Here is a 14,267-nt window from a genome sequence, read left to right as displayed (position 1 = left end):
ATTAGGACAACAACGATTCATCTGTTACCTGCTGCGGTAGCTGAACCCCTTTATCCTTTGCATGACCTGTCATTGCCATAGTAAATAGATGAAACCCACTAGCATGAGTAGGAGTTGTTTGAGCCCTGTTGTGCCTACTCATTCATGCTTGTTTGTCATGCCTGCTACTGCTTAGAGTCGAGTCAGGTCTGATTCATCCGGGATGAATCAGAGGTGTGTGAACATGTCCTACGGTGTGTGAGCTAAGCGTGTGAACACGATTTGGTAAAGGTAGCGGTGAGAGGCCATGTAGGAGTACATGGTGGGTTGTCTCATTGCAGCCGTCCTCAGGAACTGAGTTCTGTGTTTGTGATCCATGATTCAGCTACTACCACGCATTGGGCCCGAAACCAATGGACCCTCTCGGCTTCTTGATCACCCTTGTCCTCTGTCCAGGAGTTGCAAGTAGTTTCTGGTGTTTGTAGTATGCTGGAGGCCGTGCGCAGCGCTGACCGTAGGGGTGGGCTGTGATGCAGTAGGCACGTGGCACGGTGTACCGGGCGCCCGTTTGGTGTCTCGGGAACCCTGTTCACATCGTTTGGGGCTGTGAGCGAAACTCCGGCCGGATCTCCTCATGGATGGAACCCGAATAGGCGATAAACCTGGACTAGAGACTTAGGTGATTAGGTAGGTCGTGGCCGACACCCACGTTGGGCTTCCGCTTGAAGGTTGCCGAGTACATGTCGTGTAAACGGCGGTAAGTGGTGAGAGCGTGTGTGAAGAAGTACACCCCTGCAGGGTTAACATCATCTATTCGAATAGCCGTGTCCGCGGAAAAAGGACTTCTGGGTTGCTTATATCAGTTCATAGACAAGTGAAAGTGGATACTCTAAAATACGCAAGATAAGCGTGAGTGCTATGGATGGCGTTCTCGTAGGGAGACGGGAGCGGATCCATAGTGGTGTATTGATATGGTGAATATGTGGACTCGTGTGCGCCACCTCAAAAGAGTCGCTTGCAGTCGTAGTTTAGGATAGCCACCGAGTCAAAGCTGGCTTGCTGCAGTTAAACCCCACCACCCCTTTGTTGATAATGATGCATATGTAGTTAGTTCTGATGTAAGTCTTGCTAGGTACATTTGTACTCACGTTTGCCTATTTTATGTTTTTGCAGAGAGACTTCAGTCTCACTAGTAGTTCCGCTTGGACTTCGATGTTTAGCTTGTTACCTCAGCTACGATCTTATGCCCCGACAGGATCTAGTAGATAGTCAGGCTTCTCAGCCTTTTTCATTTTTAGATGTCTGTACTCAGACATGATAGCTTCCGCTTGTGCTTTGACTTGTATGCTCTGAATGTTGGGTCGTGAGACCCCTGTTTGTAATATCTTGCTCCTCGGAGCCTATTGCATAAATACTTGAGTCATAGAATCATGTTGTGATGCCATGTTGTATTTGCACATATCGAGCATATTGTGTGTATGTTTTGAAATGCTTGGTATGTGTGGGATCTGACCATCTAGTTGTTTATCTTTAGTAGCCTCTCTTACGGGGAAATGTCTCCTAGTGTTTCACTGAGCCATGGTAGCTTGCTACTGCTCCGGAACACTTAGGGTGGCCGGCATGTGTCCTTCTTCGTTCCTGTGTCTGTCCCTTCGGGGAAATATCACGCGATGAATACCAGAGTCCTGTTATCCCGCTACAGCCCGGTTCACCGGAGTCCTGCTAGCCCAGTGCTACAGCCTGGATTCACTCGCTGATGACCGACAAGTTCGATGCTGGGTCATGGATGCCTGTCCCTGTAAGTCTGTGCCACTTTGGGTTTACAACTAGCCATGTCAGCCCGGGCTCCTTATCATATGGATGCTAGCGACACTGTCATATACGTGTGCCAAAAGGCGCAAACGGTCCCGGGCAAAGGTAAGGCGACACCCGTGGGAATACCGTGCGTGAGGCCGCAAAGTGATATGAGGTGTTACATGCTAGATCGATGTGGCATTGAGTCGGGGTCCTGACAGTAAGTATCATACATAGCAGAAGTGGCATCATCAATAACATGCGACATATCAGAATTCATAGCAGTAGCAGGTGTAGGTGTTGCAAGCTTACTTATAACAGAAGGAGAATCTAGTGCAAGGCTAGATGGCAGTTCCTTACCTCCCCTCGTAGTTGAGGGCAAAATAGTAGTTCCATCATCTTTCAAGTTTTCATAGTATCCAGCAGATATAAATCCCAAGTGACTCAAATAATAGAGCTATGCTCCCCGGCAACGGCGCCAGAAAAAGGTCTTGATAACCCACAAGTATAGGGGATCGCAACAGTTTTCGAGGGTAGAATATTCAACCCAAATTTATTGATTCGACACAAGGGGAGCCAGAGAATATTCTCAACTATTAGCAGCTGAGTTGTCAATTCAACCACACCTGGAAACTTTGTATCTGCAGCAAAGTGTTTAGTAGCAAAGTAATATGATAGTGGTGGTAACGATAAAAAAGTAAAGACAGCAAAAGTAATGTTTTTGGTATTTTGTAGTGATTGTAACAGTAGCAACGGAAAAGTAAATAAGCGGGAACCAGTATATGGAAAACTCATAGGCACCAGATTAGCGATGGATAATTATGCCGGATGTGGTTCATCATGTAACAGTCATAACATAGGGTGACACAGAACTAGCTCCAATTCATCAATGTAATATAGGCATGTATTCCGTATATAGTCATACGTGCTTATGGAAAAGAACTTGCATGACATCTTTTGTCCTACCCTCCCGTGGCAGCGGGGTCCTATTGGAAACTAAGGGATATTAAGGCCTCCTTTTAATAGAGAACCGGAACAAAGCATTAGTACATAGTGAATACATGAACTCCTCAAACTATGGTCATCACCGGTGGTGGTCCCGATTATTTGTCACTTCGGGGTTGCCGGATTATAACACATAGTAGGTGACTATATACTTGCAAGATAGGATCAAGAACACACATATATTCATGAAAACATAATAGGGTCAGATATGAAATCATGGCACTCGGGCCCTAGTGACAAGCATTAAGCATAGCAAAGTGATAGCAACATCAATCTCAGAACATAATGGATACTAGGGATCAGACCCTAACAAAACTAACTCGATTACATGATAAATCTCATCCAATCCATCACCGTCCAGCAAGCCTACGATGCAATTACTCACGCACGGCGGTGAGCATCATGAAATTGGTGTTGGAGGATGGTTGATGATAACGACGGCGACGAATCTCCCTCTCCGGAGCCCCGAACGAACTCTAGATCAGCCCTCCCGAGAGAGATTAGGCTAGGTGGCGGCTCCGTATCGTAAAACGCGATGATTTCTTCTCTCTGATTTTTTTATCCCCGAAAGCCAATATATGGAGTTGGAGTTGGCGTCGGAGGGCCACCAGGGGGCCCACGAGGTAGGGGGCGCGCCCAGGGGCCGCGCCCCCACACTCATGAGCAGGGTGTGGGCCCCCTGGTCTTCATCTTTGGCGAGTATTTTTTATTGTGTTTTTCTAAGGTGTTCAGTGGAGTTTTAGGTCATTCCGAGAACTTCTATTTCTGCACATAAAACAACACCATGGCAATTCTGCTGAAAACAGCGTCAGTCCTGGTTAGTTCCATTCAAATCATACACGTTAGAGTCCAAAACAAGGGCAAAAGTGTTTGGAAAAGTAGATACGACGGAGACGTATCACGCCACACCCCTCCCGATCAACAGGACCCCCGTTTCGACCGTAGGAGGTCCGATTCTTCCGTTTTGCGATACGCCACACCCCTCCTGATCAACAGGACCCCGTTCGGAACGTAGGAGGTCCGTTTCCTCCGTTGTGTGGTACGCCAGGCCTCGTTTCCATCGCATGTTCCGTCCAAGCCCTCCCGATGAACACGACCACGCATTCCGTTCCAACCCAGCCGGTTGGCTCCCATGCGTTCTATTGCCTCCCGATGAACACGACGCATTCTGTTGCCTCCCCATGAACACGACGCATTCCATTGCCACCCCATGAACACGACGACGACATTGTTTCTCCGTTCCGACCCAGCCATGTACGCATGCGCGAGTAGGCGTTCGGGACCCTGCCCGTATGTACGTATGTGGCCGTATTTTCTTTCTTGCACCCTCGCCATTGTACGTACGTGTACATGCTACATGCGCGCCTCTACTACGACACGTGCGCGCCTCTACAATGACCAGTATGTACTTACACGTATGCGACAAGAATGACAACGCTATGTACGCTTCTACCAGGTGGGTCCCGACTGTCAAGCACTTCCTTGCCTGCAAAGATGTAGCTGGTGGGTCCCAGCAGTCAGGGGGGCGAATCGTTTTTTTGCCCGGATGCACTTCCTTGCGTGCGAAGATGTAGCTGGTGGGTCCCAGCAGTCAGGGGGCAAATCATTTTTTTTGCCCGGACGCACTTCCTTGCATGAGAAGATGTAGCTGGTGGGTCCCAGCAGTCAGGGGGATGAATCATTTTTTTGGACGCACTTCCTTGCGTGCGAAGATGTAGCTGGTGGGTCCCAGCAGACAGTGGGGAACGTTTTTTTCGTGAAAACGGTGGCCCATCCGATGGGTCCCCGCTGTCAGGTGGAGGAATATTTATTTTGCGCATAATAAGGAGGCACTTCCTTGCTGCAGCCGTGGACCCAGCTGTCAGCCTCTCCACGTACAGTCCACGTCCGATGGAAGCCATTCCTTGACCACGTTGACCACGCCGCGCCGAGAGCACCAGGGCGGTGGACGACGGTGAGGCCTAGGAAGGGGACAACGTAGAGTCGGGGAAGACGCGGCAGTGGATGCCCATGCGTAGAGGAGTACGAGGGTTCACTCGTTCGGCTGCGGTGTGAGGCTGCCGTCGCCGCAGAATAACATGGGGTGTGGGTGCGTAAAGGGATGGCCTGGCCAGCGGTGGGAGTAGTAGGGGCGGTGAGGCCTCCGCGGCATCACAGCCGGCCACGGGAGGCAGGAGCACGCGGCACGACCGGCGCTGCTTTGGGCGGCTGGAGCACGAAGACCAGAGGTTGAAGAAGCACTACGGTCGTTGGATGGACATCGTACGGTCACAGGAGCTAGAGTCGTTCATATTGACTAAGTTGACAAAGTCCTCTGTCCCCGTAAACTTAGTAGGCCCACAAGTCAGCCTCCCACCAAGGTGAGTCCCAGCTAGCAGGGGGAGTATTCATTTTTTTGTGCATAATAAGGAGGCATTTCCGGTGGGTCCGAGCTGACAGCGGGGGGAACATTTTTTTCGCAAAATACAGAGACCCTTCCGGTGGGTCCCAGCTATCAGGTGGAGGAATCATTATTTTGCGCGTAATAAGGATGCATTTTCCTGTGTGGGCCCCTACTGTCAGCCTCTTCCGATGGCTGTTGTTTGTTGACCATGTTGACCTCGCCGCGCCGAGAGCACAAACGCGGTGGACGAGGGCGAGCCCAGGAAGAGAACCACCCGGAGCCGGCGATGCCACCGCAGCAGATGCCCACGCTGAGGGGAGAACGAGCGCTGACTGGTCGGCTGCGGGGTGAGGCTGACATCGCCAGAAAATAACATGATGTGTGGGTGGTTAGAGGGATAGCCCAGCGGCAACACAGCCAGCCACGGGAGGAGGGAGCAGGTAGTCCTGCCGGCGCTGGTTTGGGCGGCTGGAGCAGGAAGATCAGAGATTGAAGAAGCACGGCGGCCGTTGGATGGACATCCAACAGTCACTGCTGTGTGTTGACTAAGTTGACAAAGCCTTGCGTACGTGTCAAAAATAATTTAGGACAGCGTCATCGTCAACCTAGTAGCCCCAGAAGTCAGCCTCCAAATCTGTGGAAAACAGCATACATCTCATTAGCCATTATTTTCAATAATTTACAGCCCATTTGCTAATTCTTAAGGATATTTGAAGCCCATATTCTTTTTATTAGCATTACAGACCATATATTTTGGGCACTGCTAAAAAATTCAACGAAATGTTGCATATTTCGGTGGGGTCTGAACTCTTTTAATAACGAAATTTCGAGTCACGTTAAAAATAGTTTTCAAAAAATTATATCAATATAAAATTCAAAAAACAATTCTCCACAAAAAAAAATGAAATTTAGAATCTTAACTAGCAAGATGCCCGTTCGTTGCACGGAACATGAAGATGCATTTGTATGAGTAGTTTATCTTGTGGGTGAAAAGAAGATATTTTAATGTAATTGCCAGTTGGCTTTGGTTTTTATAAGAGTAGAGAGTAGAGAAATCCTGAAAAAAAATGATATTTTAATGCAATTGCCGGTTGGCTTTGGTTTAAAAATTTACAGCCCATTTCTTACAACTTATAGCCTGTTTTTTGGGGAAGCCCATTTCTTATCCCTCCTCGTCTTTAAAGATTTGCAGCCCAGCAGGGCTGAGAAAAGCAAGTAGGCCTCGGTTTTGGTATTCTCCAAAAAAAGAACTGGGCTAGCCAATTTCAGAAAGACAAAAATATCAACTGGGCTCGTCATGTGCTTAATAAAAGCGTAAGCGTGGGCTAGACGGGCCACAGCCCCCGCACAGCGCGCAGTTGAGCTCCGTCTCTGTAACTGAAAAACAACTGGGTGAGCTGCTGGGTCCCCGGTGTTATTCGCTCGTTGCATAATTTTCTCATTTATTAACTACATTGACAATGGCGTGAAACCTAGTTGTCAAACAATTAGGAGGAAGTATTGTTTTGGCTTGTAATAACGAGGCACCTGCTTGCGAAATGCAATGACCCTGGTTGGTCCCAACTGTCAGCCTCTCCACGCACAGTCATCTCCTGATTCCTCTTGGTTGTTGACCATGTTGACAACACCAGACGGCGGCAGGCACAGCGAGCTAACCAAGGCGCAAAACGACGGCAAGGCCTCGGACGGGAACGAACATCAGCCATGGAAGATGCGGCAGTGTAGTGGGAGGTGGAGGGGAGTACGAGGGCAACAACATGCAAGTAAAGCATACAAATGGTACAAAAAGCCCAAGAATTAATTGTTCATCAAATTTTTAGACAAAACCCATATTGAGCATGACAGTAACATCTAACCCAACCACTCTTTTCTGCCGTCACAAACAAATGGATCGGTCTGATCCATAAAATCAACATCCTGTGCAAAAAAAATTTATTTTAGGATGTCTACAACTTGTTGTAAATAGAAGCCGAGCATGTTTAGAAGCCCATTTGTCCACCTGAAACTTCTTTTTTTGCTGTTCAACATGTTCGTCCGTGAGAAATCTCTTGCAGTAAAAATTAAGCCTCATGGACAATAGTAACCTCGCATATCGTCCAACAGGAAGAATGTGACAAAGCTTCTGTTTGCCTGGTTGGATGCATATCATCCCATCGTTATTGTCCTCAAACGAATGTCATGAGAACTGAGAAAATCCTTGTGCTTATTACGCCAACGATTGGTTATATGTTTTTCTCCATGTAGTTCTGCCTAAGTAGACATGAAGATTGAAAACAGTTAAGGTCTGAAAAAAGAGTATGTCGAAAGAACGATAGCTGAACAGTTAATTCTAGTACAATATATACGGGCTTTCAATGTGCATGAAATCATCACCTCTATGTATAAATTCTCCAGAGATCGAAAGCATCGCAGCAAGCCAATAATTATGTCCAGATCAAAACTATACATTCTGATATATATGATCTTGACAGAATCCAGCAGCATTGATAGGCTATCAATGGACGAACTCTTCATTGAGCATATCACTACTAGGAAAAGGTATGCTAGTGGCGCACCAGTTTTGCCTTCTAATGGCGCACTACTGGTGCGCCACTAGCATCACGCCATTAGAATTAAATTCTAATGGCGCACCACTAGTGCGCCATTAGTATCTGGTGTTCTAATGGCGCACCACGTAGTGCGCCATTAGTATTGCCCACAGTGTGCCATTAGAATTCTTTCCAGGGGGCCATATGTACCCATGTGCTTTGGCATACTAATGGCACACCAGTGGCTGATGCGCCATTAGTGTGATTATCATAGTGCGCCATTAGTGTCTTGCGTGGTGCGCCACTAGTATGAATATTAGGGATTTTTTTTTCTTTTCTGATATTTTCACAGGTTACAAAATATATTATTGGACAGAATTTAGACAACACCACACAGCAACAACAGATTCATCGAATACAATAGAAGATTAGTCTCCGAATACAAATCATCATATTAGTCTCTGAATTCAAAAGACCGAACAAAGATAGAACATTACAAGTCTCGAGACCGCGAGTAGCTAGTTTGTCTTCACATTACAAGTCGATATCGACCATCTAAACTACCATCACATAGAAGAGAGTTGTGGTCATCACGATGAGCATCATCGCGATCAAACTGGTCTTCATCCGGTTCCTCCAACGCTCCCTTCTCTCTCCCACTAGATAGCGGGCGTATCTAGATTCGGCCTCCGCCCTAGTGGTGTACCCTTTGTAACTGTTACCGCTGAAACGGTGAACCTGTCTCCGACACTCCTCCCAGTCGTCGTAGACTCCGGGAACCTTACCCTTGTACACGACATACGACGGCATCTCTATGCACAAGCCAAACAACAGACAATACATAAGAAATATGTAAGTATGCAACAAAAGGATCGGAAGAGAAAAGAAAGACACTAATAGCATGATTCATGGTCCTACTAATAAATAGCATCGATTACATCTAAGTTGAACGACTATCCAAACCAAAGAGACATACGAATTCATTAAAGTTTAATTACAACATGAGCCAATCAATGTTTCAAAACTACACATCACTACTTTCGACTCGACTCATCGGACAGGAGCGTCGATGAAGCCGCCGTCTGTCGCGATGGTCATGAAATCGCGGTCGTTGTCACCCTGCATTTGTAGCATTCCATATATCTCATTGTTGGACGGTTGATATCTGAGGAAGAACTGCCCCGACGTATGAAGGACATCTTGATGGATGATGTTCGCAAAGTCCGACTGGATGCGAAAGAATTCTTGTCTGAGGTCCGCGTACTGGATTGCCGACAAGTTCGCGGCCCAATCTTTGAGATTATCTGGTAGCAGAAGTTGATGATGGTCCCTTACGATCGCCCGCATGTGATGGAGGGCATAGTAGGCATCCTTCTGACTGCCAGGCGGCTGCTTGACGCAGCAGAACTTCGTATTGTGTGAGAACATGTGCTTGCCGTACTTACGAAAAGTCCTGGTGAAGGTGCCTCCAGATTTGGCGTAGCCGGGGAGAACATCATCAAGAACTTTCTTGATATTTGTGTAGTCTATCTTGGAGTTACGATTCGGGTCGAAATACGTGGCCATGGAATATTCCGGGCTTAAGAGGATGAGTGTGCAATGTGTGTCACTGCACAGAACATGAAATGTTAGAAAAAAAAGAACGATCGAAATCTAAGAAATCATATGTTACGGGGCGGTTAAGGGATGACTTACTCGGGAAAGTAAGCCACAAGGAAGTTATCCTTATCTGGGTTTGCCATAATGACGCCTTCGAGGTGTGAACTCGCAACTTGGCGGTCCCCAATGCTGCTCAAGTGCTTGGCACGCATGTGGAAGGGGTCGACTATCACGATGTCTGGGGTCTTGTCTCTAATGATCCGCATCTCCATACTCAGTGAAAACAGCTGAACGAAGGTGTAGTGCAGCCGATGAAGGTTAAACATAGCAAAGATGTCATCAAACCGCAGGACGATCGTACCCCCGATGTCGCCATCCACAAAGCCCTTGCCCTTTGGCACCTTGGCCAAGAAAACCGGGTATGCCACATCCTTCTCTCTAAGATGCCACTTCTCCAAATAAAGAACATTGTCGTGCAGACTCCGCATAGCACCGGTTGCAGCATTCAGCATATTTGGCGGTAGCATCGCCCTACCCGCCACATACACCCTCCTCGAGATATCCTTAGGTGAAGCTGGCCCGTCCTGAGCACGGATCGTACTCGGTGTCGGCTGGCTCGCACCGGCGCCCTTGTTAGTCTTTCGTTTCTGTCCCTTCTTCTTGATCTCTTGTAATGGGACCGAGTTCTGCTCACAGACCGCCTTCTTGAGCGTGTTGGGGCTGATAATATTTCGCACCTCAGCTATCTGAGGCTCGGTGAAGGCGGGAGCTAGAGGCGTCTCCTGAGAACTGAACGCCAGACGACGCCTATTGCAATTGGATTTCTCCGACGTACCAGCTAGATTCCGGTCATCTTGGTTGGGTTCTTGAGAAAGAGGCCCGTAGAACTCGTCAGCGTACCCATGTTCGGCAAAGTACTTATCGACTTTGGTAAATGTACCATCGTCGTTGTCGTCGTCGTCCAGATCTTGTGCCATAGGGCTGTCCGGATCCTGTGCCATAGGGATGTCCGACATAGGGATGTCTGGCAGGTCCGGTAGCGTTGCGGCATTCTTGCCATGGCTTGGGCCGGCATGACTGGTGGTCTTGTCTGTGGGGCGGTGTCCCCCGCCCCCAAACGAATCTGGCTCTTCGACCAAAGCAGCGGCCAGTTTACGCAGGCGCTGAGGGTCATCCCATCTTCTTCGTCGGCCCCAGCGGGTCGAACTGGAGGTAACAGCTCGTCGCAGCCTGGCAGCACCCGAACCACTTCAACCCTATACATTGTGGGTGGCATCGAATTACCGTGGAACATGCGGTTGCCTGGTTGAACGATTCTGCCCTTGGCGACATCGACCAGCTCGGCGCCCACGAAGTGCAGAAGAGTGCAAGGAACGTCGGCAGTGCCCTGCAAAAACATGTATAGGGCGTCAGGGATGCCCAGTCAAAGGCAAGGAGATGAAGTCATCGGCCGAGAGGCTTAGTTACCGTGATGCCGTCGAGCTCAGCTAATGTCGAGGCACCGCCAATGGCGGGCGTGCAACTGAAGGAGGGGGCGCTTGCTGGCGAGGTGCCGGCCGGCGTACACTCGGGTGCATTAAGCTCCAATGCCCGTGCCGGTGCCGGAGACACGAATACCGCCTCCTTCGGAGACACCAATGGCGCCGCCGCCGGAGACACCAATGGCGCCGCCGGAGACACCAATGGCGCCGCCTGCGCGCTGTGCGAGTTGCTGGTCGTGAAGCTGGGAACCGGGGGAGGCCCCTGTTGGCCGCCCGCAATCCACGTCGTCAGCCCATGAATCAACGTAGGCACCATGGCGTTGAGCTTCGTTCCTAGCTATTGTTCCACTTGCTCTTGGACAAGCTCCGGAATCCGCGCCACTTGTGCCTTGAGTGCTTCAACCTCGCGCGTCTGGCTTTCCGAGCTGGCCTTTTTCTCCTTCCGCACACCGGCGGTATAGTATGCCCCCCATTTTGTGGACAAGCCTTTGCCGGCCACACGACCAGCTGACGTCGGCTTAGTGAGCTTATCCTTGCTTTTCATTATGTTCAACGCCCTATTTAAAGGGGTGTCGAAAGGGGAGCTCTGAGACAACCCCGCGCTACTGCTTTCAGTTTCCTGCGAAAGGAACGTGAACCATTTAGAAATATTGGGGATTAATTAGAGTGTAACCATATGGAGCTAATTACGCGGGGGTGTATTCCTTACCAGAACAAGCTCAAGCGCCCTGGTCTTCGGATCCGTTGTAAGCTCCTTTGTTATCGGGTCCTCCTTGTACCGGGCCCTGACATAGTTCCTGGTCTGCTTGTTACCGCTGTATTTCTCGAAGCGGGGCGGTAGGCCTTGCTCGGCAGGCTCCACGTCCTCCTTGTCCCATATAGGCTCCGCCACTCTTTAACCGCCAGGACCAAGTTTGTGTTCCCCTAAGTTCAACTCCCACATTTCTTTCCCCCACTGACTTGATTCGGAGGTTGCGTTGCTCGAGCACTTGATCTTGAACTCCTTGTACTCATCTTCGCTCATCAAAGGATATTTCGCCTTGATCTTCTCATAACTATCACCTTTATCAATCATTCTCTTCACCGTGCTTCTCCAAGTAGACAGGGCCGTGCTCATCTTCGTGAGGGCGGCACTGTTCACTTTATTCCCTGAGAGGCGTGTGTTTTCAAATTCGGCGGGGAACTTGTATCGTTCGTGCCGCTTCGTGAAGAGGAGGTTGCGCAAATTCCCGTGGTCCTTATTCCTAAGGTTATCGGTGTTGATCGAGACGGTGCTCCGGAGAATGCACCCGAGCTGAACCGAGTACCCCTTGACTATATGTTTGGGCTCCGTTGGATTCCCGTCGGAGTCCACTTGAGTGAATTCCTCCTTGACGGTGCGGAGCGCATTCGGTCGCCGGTCCTTCCTTTGCTTCTTCGATTGGCTGCCATCTGTGTGTGCGCCGCCATCATCAGTGGTGGCATCCTCGGCGGCACCATCAGTGGTGTCATCCCCAACGCCACTAGGGGTTGTGTAATCAGGATCGGTGTCTTCCGCAGCGTCCTCATAGCGGTGAGGTTGTTCCTCCATCTCCTGGGACAGCTCCCAGAATTGCTTGCCGCCCGAACCATCGTGCCTCATCGTTGTGGGCCATGTTTCGCTCTAAATAGGAAAAAAGTTTGGTCAAAAAGTTGGTTATTGTCAAGGAACAAGATCATGGTCTCATCATTTAGGGTTTGTCGACACCGAGGCACCCTAAAAGCCTAAGCTTTCATCATCTAGTGTTTGTCAACGCCGAGGCACCCTAAAAGCCTAAGCATACATCATTTAGGTTCTCATCGACCCCGAGGCATCCGGGGCAGCCAAGTTAAGTTTTCATCATTTAGGGTTTATCGATGCCGAGGCACCCTAGGTTGGGCCTAATCACTTGGCATTAATCACTTGGCACTAATCACTTGGCTCTATTGCCACCTATGTTGGGTTTATCATCTAGGGTTTATCGATGCTAAGGAGAATTCTAAGTTGGGCCTAATCACTTGGCTCTATTGCCACCTATGGTTTAATGCAGCAAGAATAAAGGGGCAGTTGATCCTACTTAATTAAGTACTAAGATACCCCGGCCCATGCATTAGTCGCAAGTACCCCATATGTCCTATTTTTAGCAAAGTCATGCTAAAATTCACGGAAAATTTCAGCATGACCTTTGCTGAAAATTAGGACATATGGAGTACCCGAATTTGCCGGAACGGAAGTTAATCAACATTCCGGCAAACTCAAGGGCCGGAACGGAAGTTAATCAAGTTGACAAAATTCCCAAGTAGTACAACAGCAGCATCACAAGTAGTACCAATGAACATATAGTCCAGCAAGTTGAAAAAGCTGAAGTTCTCAGCATGAAGAATCACACAACACAGCACCTACATTATGATGATACATTTGGAGATTGCACATACAGTTTTCACATAAGCGTAACTGTTCTAGAGATTGCACATATAGTTTTGATAGCACAACACCTATGATAGCACATACAGTTTTTCACATTTGTAGATTGCACATACAGTTTTCACATAGAGCAATGTTCTTTTCATTTCACCTTCCATTTTTTTGCAATTCAACTCACTTCCTTTTCTTATAGTTACTGCTCCCAAATGAAATGACACTTTGACATGGCTGCAATTTTCAGTGTCTACTTATCTGCAATTTTTCTGTGTCTGCTTAGGAGAAATAGGTTTCAAACTTCAGCTTGTTTTGTATAAGGAGACTAAAAAACTATCTAAGGAGTTCTTCAAGTTCAAGCTACAGCCTGCATGACATTTTCCTACACAATGCTTGTTGTAAATAATTACTTAAAGTAAACACTTTTTTATCTCAGCTTACTTGCTACCCTGTCTATTTCTTCTATGCTATCCTTATACTCTGCTTAAGGACAGATGCTACTTGTCTTGGCTATATACAGCAAATTGACCTGGTTGTGTTCTATGCTATTATGCTACTTGTCTTCTACGCTATCCTTATACTCTGCAAATTAACCTGGTTGGAATTCATACAGCAACAGTAATAGTTAACTAAACTTCTTTTGCATGCATTTATCACTCCAGAAAACTTTCAGTAACAAGTGAGAAGCATCTGCATTTTCTTAGTGAACTTTTGAGTGCATTTATCACTTGTTGGAGTATGCTACAGCTTCTGCAAATCACGAACTCCTTTAGTTTACATCTCAGTTTTAGCAAATACGAGGGGGAAGGAGGGGGAAGGGGGAGAGGTGAGGAATCACCTGTGGGATAACGGCAGGCTGCCGTAGGAGGACGCCGGTGTCGAGGAGGCAGCGGGCGGCGGCGCGTTGAGGAGGCGGCACGTCGAGGAGGAGGAGGCGCGTTGAGGAGGTGGCGCGTCGAGGAGGAGGAGGCGCGTCGAGGAGGTGGCCCGTCGAGGAGGTGGCACGTCGAGGGGAGGCGGTGGAGGCGGGGCAGCGGAGGGTTCGGCCGGCTGGGCGCGCCGCGGCGGCGGGCCGTCAGCGG

This window comes from Triticum aestivum, chromosome 3B (genome assembly GCF_018294505.1).
Source record: "Triticum aestivum cultivar Chinese Spring chromosome 3B, IWGSC CS RefSeq v2.1, whole genome shotgun sequence".
Lineage (NCBI taxonomy): Eukaryota > Viridiplantae > Streptophyta > Magnoliopsida > Poales > Poaceae > Triticum > Triticum aestivum.
The sequence above is the reverse complement of the archived record's forward strand: the minus strand, read 5'-3'. Positions refer to the sequence as shown.